The sequence below is a fragment of the Myotis brandtii genome, unplaced genomic scaffold (genome assembly GCF_000412655.1).
Source record: "Myotis brandtii unplaced genomic scaffold, ASM41265v1 scaffold436, whole genome shotgun sequence".
Taxonomy (NCBI): Eukaryota; Metazoa; Chordata; class Mammalia; order Chiroptera; family Vespertilionidae; genus Myotis; species Myotis brandtii.
The window spans coordinates 3,444,889-3,451,517 of NW_005366679.1; the positions used below are offsets into that span (position 1 = coordinate 3,444,889).

At 41.5% G+C, this 6,629-nt stretch overlaps 1 protein-coding gene and 1 long non-coding RNA gene across 2 annotated transcripts in view; one reads left to right on the forward strand and one right to left on the reverse strand.

The window, feature by feature from the left end:
• Window positions 1–878: 878 nt before the first annotated feature.
• Window positions 879–6,629, forward strand: part of TIPARP (TCDD-inducible poly(ADP-ribose) polymerase) — a 35,478-nt gene continuing 29,727 nt past the window's right edge. Inside the window, exons 1-2 of the mRNA XM_014546237.1 lie at window positions 879–885; window positions 6,264–6,270. The gene's annotated coding sequence lies outside the window, so the exon portion shown is untranslated. The remainder of the gene's footprint in view (window positions 886–6,263; window positions 6,271–6,629) is intronic.
• On the reverse strand, window positions 3,027–6,267 carry LOC106727501. Its single transcript, XR_001363720.1, has 2 exons — window positions 5,988–6,267; window positions 3,027–3,368 (listed from the first exon to the last, which is right to left on the reverse strand). It is a non-coding gene; the product is annotated as an uncharacterized LOC106727501 (long non-coding RNA).

Sequence of the window (6,629 nt, forward strand, 5' to 3'; positions counted from 1 at the left end):
CAAACAGGTCCAAAACTAAAGGGGATTAAAGAGCACAGTTAGCTATCCTGTGAAGATAAGAATAGTCCAGCAAGTGATTAGGCAGTTTACAGATGCAAGTCTTAGATAAATAGAATACAGCCCTGGCCGGTGTGGCTCAGTTGGTTGAGCGTCATCCCATGCACCAAAAAAAGGACACCAGTTTGATTCCCAGTCTGAGTTGCAGGCTCAACCCCAGTAGGGGGTGTGCAAGAGACAGCCAATTGATGTTTCTCTCTCTTTCTCCCTTTCCCTTCCTCTCTCTCTAAAAAATCAATAAAAACATATTTTTTAAAAAGTCAAACAAAAACAGAATATAGAGGGTCCTCATGTATGATGGTGTGACTTATTATTTTTCAACTTTATGATGGTGCAAAAGCTATATGCATTCAGGAGAGACTGTACTTCAAATTTTGAATTTTGATCTATTCCCAGGCTAGTAATATGTGGTACAATGTAGGGCGCGGCTATAGGGTTAAGCCTCCGACTGACCTGTTGGCAAAGCCACAAACAAGTCCCAGCTTAGAGGGCACAGTCCTCTTAGCATAATTAGGCTTGACTTTATGATGCTCCCTAGATCTTATCTGGGAAGCTAATGGGCTGAGGGAGATGTAGCAAGTGCTGCCAAAACAAGTGAAACTCATAAGAACATTGTAACTATGGTGACCACTACCTTGTTTACCTCTGGCTATAAAATAAAGGCTCAGCTTGCCTCTGGATCTCTCTGTGGCCTCAGCCAGGCACAGGAAGATCCACCTAGACCCAGCTTATTCTCTTTGTCATTTCTTCATCCTTTCGCTGCCCTCACTCAGGCTTTCGAACCCTTGGCTGAGCTGGCTCGGCACAGTACAATACTCTCTCATGGTGCTGGACAGCAGCAATGAGATGATTTTGCCCTACAGTAGGGTAATGTAAGTGTTCTGAGCACGTTAAGTTAGGCCAGGATAAGCTATGATGTTTGGTAGATTAGGGGTATTAAGTGTACTTTTGACTTACTTTTTCAGCTTATATCAGGATATAACCCCATCATAAGTCAAGAAGCATCTTTAGTTTGTGAACTGGCATATGCATTTTAGAACCCATCCTACTCATATTTTACCTGTTTATTTTCCAGTAGGCCTTGTACCCTCATCTTTTCCAGACAGAGGCACCTTGTTGCCTCAGCAGAGGCAGAGAGAAGTGAGTTTCATGAGAGAAGTGGTTATAACTGAGAAATATTTTTAAAACCCAGAAATGGTCTGCAAAGTGAATATTCTATCACTTGATGAAAACATGAATCTGAAGTTTACATTTATCAAAGTATTTCATGTCAGGCTCACTACCAGCCCTGAGCATTTTATTAATTCACCCTTAATTCATGCTGATTAAATAAATTCTCTACCTTTTGTTGCTCTGACATATTCTCTAGCAGCACTTTCCAATCTTCTCCCATAAACACCATATTTAAAATCCACTTGATGTGAATACATTCAGCCAAATCTTTTCTTGCCCTAGAATCCCAAAACTACAGAACTCCCTTTCCAGGAAATAGGAAATCTTTGTTTAAATAAGTCCCTAGAGTTGGCCCAATAGTAACAGCATCAAGACAAAATTTTCATTAATAGAATGTTTAAAAACAAGTCATTCAGTTGTCTAAATAATAACAGTTGGACTTTTCCTTTACTTTGGATATATTAGATACATGCACATATAAACTTCTGTTGAGTTGAAGAATAAGTTGTCCTTATACATCATCAGGAAACATTATAGCTTGGACTTGGCACTCATAGATAAGGAATTGTCAGTCTGCCATTTATGCAGTGTGGCTGCATTCTCCATGTAATCTCAGTACAGCATTGCTGAGAGCCAAGGCCTCTGTTTTCAAATCTCATGTCTTTCACTGTGCTCGCTGAGTCACGTTAGTTACTGTTTCCTTCTTGGTACACTAACCAGAAATGATTATCTTTGCACCAGAAGGATGTTGGGGAAATAACTATTACTAATAATTACGAAAACAGAAAGCAACTGATATTGATACTTGTACTTTATAGCACGTACTCTGTCCATGAGCAGGGAAACGGGAGGTCTTGAGTCACTTGAAATTTCAAGTATGTAGTCTTGGCATTTACATTAATAAGTTGTTCATTGGGAGTACTCTACTGACCAGTAATGCTAAGGCAAATCCAGCAGACAAGGAAAACAGAAAGTGACAAAGGAAATATGTGCAAAGGAAATTAGAATATTTCAGTCCTATAAGCATATTTTAAGAATATTAAATGGCTTTGGGCCACATATAGAAAGTATACACATGCATATGCTATATACTGTATGTTGCATGTATATATGTGTACCTTTTGAAGTTTTGAAGAGCATTCAGAGAGGAGGCAGTTATTCATGTATGAGTACTTACAATATTTAATCCAGTGACTTAAATGTATTAGATACTCATTGAAAACATGATTTTTTAAAAAGTGAATTGATAGCTCGGCCAGTGTGGCTCAGCAGTTGAGTGTTGACCAGGAACCAAAAGGTCACCAGTTCAATTCCCAATCAGGGCACATGCCCGGGGTTTCGGGCTTGACCCCCAATGGGGGGCATGCAGGAGGCAGCCAATTGATGATGTTTCTCTCTCATAATGTTTCTATCCCTCTCCCTTCCTCTTTCTCTAAAAATCAATACAAACATTTTTTTAAAAAAGTGAATTGATAATTTCAATGATAAGGAACCAGTTAAGTAAAACTTGTTTATATTTATTTGGAATATTCAACAGCTATTTGTTTAAAAGACGTGTTAACATGAAAAGCAAGTTATCATATAGTGTTAAGTTAAATATGAATATACAGTGAGGTTACAATAGAAAAAAATCTTTAGATAAAACAAGATGGAACTATAGCAAAATGTTAAAATGGGACTTTAGATTCTTTGGTCTCCTCTCTACTTTCTATTTTTTTCTTTAATAAACATGTTTCTTAATCATATAATTTGGTATAAGTGTAGAATTGGCAAAAAGTGCTATACGAGTTGATGTATTGCTTTGTGACAGCTTTTATATCTCTCACATGCTATATCGTATTACTATCCAACTGGTAGAGCCTGCAAGCAGGAAGAATAGTTGGAAGACAACATGATAGCTTATGTATTAGCTGAGAAAATTTTTAGCTACACATAACAGAAAACCAAATTGGGGTTTTTCAGGCATAAAAGTAATTCCAGATGTAGCCAGTCTAGAACTGCTGCAGCAGCTTCAAGATGTCGAGTGACTCAAACTCTTATCTTTCTGCTCAGCATCCCTATCTTGCAGATTCCATCTTCATATTTTCCACATCATGTTCATTTTCATTTTTGTCATGAGGTCCACCTCCACCCTCATTCTAGAAGGAAAAAAAGGGTATAAAATGGAGTTTTGAGGTGGTTAGTAGACATATTAAGAAAAAATGTTTTTTTTCTAGAAATCTTCACCATATGTCTAGAAATATATCCCATGGCCACCCATATCAGTATGGGATCTAATGAAATGAGTTTTTTTAGCTAAGCTCATTGCCATCCTTCCTCCCATCCCCCACAAAAGTATCAGGATAGTCCAGCTGGTGTGGCTCCGTGGTTGAGCATTGACTCATGAACCAAGAGGTCACCATTTCAATTCCCAGTCAGGGCACATGCCTGAGTTCTGGCTTGATCCCCAGTAGGAGGCGTGCAGGAGGCAGCCAATCCATGTTCTCTCGTTGATGTTTCTCTCTATCCCTTTCCCTTCCTCTCTCTCTAAAATAATCAATAAAAACATTTTTTTAAAGTATCAGGATATTTCTAATAGATAAGGGCAACAAGCTGTGTCTGCCCTTTCGTTTCATATAAGGAATACACTCATCCCCTCCCTAAGAGAAACAATCTCAAAGTCTCATCCAGTTACTGCAATGAGCTCAAGCCCAGAATCCAGAAGTTCTGATGATGTGGGGTACTTCCCATCAAGAGTGTGGATCTGGCAACCAATATTTAAAGAAAATTTATCTGCCTCAACACTCCTAATAAGCAATGGTGGATAGACAAGAACAGAATGTTGGTAAAACTCCTATTCAAGAAAGGGCAAAATGGGAGACACAGTGGTCTCTGGCCCATAGAAATATCAAATCCTGCTGGATAATTACTGGTATAGCAAGGAATCCATGCCCTTGGTCAGTTAATATGTCAGTTCCTGGTTCTGTTCTGTAAGAGGATCTTCCTATTCTATTGTCTTCCAGGAGTCCCATCTGAGGTGGACATTGTGGAGGGTACATTTTGGAGCATTAAAACTTTAGTAGTTGGAAGAGACTAGATCTAAGAGTGTTGAATGAGTCCAGAATCTGGTGCCATTTTACCTTCTAAGGCAATTGACGTCCTGAAAGCAGCAGTAGAGAGGTTGTGAAGTTCTCAAGGGCCGGGGGTGGGGAGTGGAGGGTGAAAATTTTGAGCTCAGGACCCGGAGGGGGGAAAGATTTTAAGTTGGAATCCCAAAGAGCTACACCCTAGAAGAAACTTTTAATTAATCCCTAATTGGATTAAGTTGATCTGTCCTTAATCTAAATGGCCCCCCAATGAACCACACCTCCTAATATTCATGGCCTCTTGCCACAGACTCTGCTCTTGGCTATGTGACTTGCTTTGGCCAATGATACATTAGTAAGCACAGGCCTGCACACTGAGGCTTGTTCTCTTGGAATGCTCCCTCTCGAGATCCTGGAATTACCATGCTGTGAGGGAGTCCAAGTTAGTCACATGGAGAAGCCATGTAGAGAAAAACCAGGGAATCTAGCCAACAGCCCAAGACACACAGGCCTCCTTGAGCCAGCCCCAACCATCTGAGCCACCCCTGTTGAAGCCCAAGGGATCATGGAACAGATGTGTGGCTCATGCACTCTGGCCTAACTGCGTTCTTGAGCCAAAGAATCTGGAATCTTGAGCAAATAGGAGTTAAGTCATGAAGTTTTGAGGTGGTTAGGACACAGCAACAAATAACTGAAACACTACTAAAAGAATAAAGAATGTATAGCAAATAAATCTAACTGTTGGGGAAAAATACAATTAAAAGTAGGTAATCCAAAGGAGGGCGTGAAAAGAAAGAAAACAGATTAGATAAATAAAAGCAAACAGTAAAATCCATTTAAACGTGCTTCGAAGGCAATTCCATGTATGAGTAGGCATGACGAAGAGCTTGCCTCAAATCAGTTTTTAAAAAAAAATATATTTTATTGATTTTTCACAGAGAGGAAGGGAGAGGAATAGAGAGTTAGAAACATCGATGAGAGAGAAACATCGATCAGCTGCCTCCTGCACACCCCCCAATGGGTATGTGCCCGCAACCCAGGTACATGCCCTTGACCGGAATCAAACCTGGGACCTTTCAGTCCGCAGGCCGACGCTCTATCCACTGAGCCAAACTGGTTACAGCACCTCAAATCAGTTTTTAAGCCTGAAAAATCTTGTCTTTTCTGTATTAGCCTCTGTATCCTGTCCATATCATTTCCACCTTAGTTTAATGGCCCTACCTTGATGCAATTTGAAATAAGCCTGCAGTGATGATCCTACCTTTAATCTATTGTTTGTGAAATAAATAAATAAATAAATATTCTTTGTTGAATAGATTTAGAAGAATTTAATTGTCACTCAGTTTGGTTTAGAAGAGTTTAAGAAAGGCTTGGAACCATATACCTATTACTACCACCTCTCAGCTCCTATTTTTATAGGGTTCCATGTCTGGCAAGGTTAATAGTTGGCTTTTCCAACCCAGAAAGCCTCCAAATTATGGAATTAAATCAGTTTTTTTTCAGGCCACAGGCCGAGAGCATCTTTTTGCAAGCTGTATTGTGTTCTCTCTCTCTGCCAGCTGTTGGGGATAAAGCCGTAATTAACTTTCTTTTATTTTGATCAGGGCCTTTCCTTCCCATAAGACAGTGATTATATGATTTTCACGTGTTTCTTCCTCCACCACTGACAAGCTATTCAATTGATGGACCTACCATAAAGGCATTTGACAATCCGGACAATACGGCCGAGTCTCGAGGGGTATGTATTTCAGAGGAGAGCATGTGGTGCCCTGCACGCTGCCTGGTGGGTGTCTGGGCTGGTCAGAGCTGCAGCCGAAGCCTAGCACACGCCGGGCACGCAATAGGCGCTCGACAAGTATTGAGTCAATTAATTACTACGGTGTCTGTGGGCTTTAAAACGTATCTATCGGCGCCTTTTCGTCAAAAACCCCAAAGATAGGTCACCTGAAAGAGGAATATGCCTTCTACCCGGTTGGGGCAGGCGATCCCTGGTGCTGCGGGGCCGGCCCGTTGGGTACGGAGCTGGCGACCCCGTCTGGCCGCAGCGGTCATAGCAGCCGTTTGCCGCCCCTTGGGGTTCGGTGGCGTCAGGGACAGGAGGCGTCTTGTGAGGAGGCAAATAAACAAAGCCGACCGCACAGAAACGGGTCGTTCCGTTTCACATCCTCCTTCGCACGCCCGGGATTTCTCGGAACAAAGTGATCCTCCATCTAACCGCAGGCAGGTGGAGCCCGCCCCACAGGGAGCGCAACACTTCCTCACCGCCACCCGCTCAATGAAGCAAGTTGACAGGGACCCTCCCGGCCCAAGCCGCCCGGAAAGGACACGCCCCCT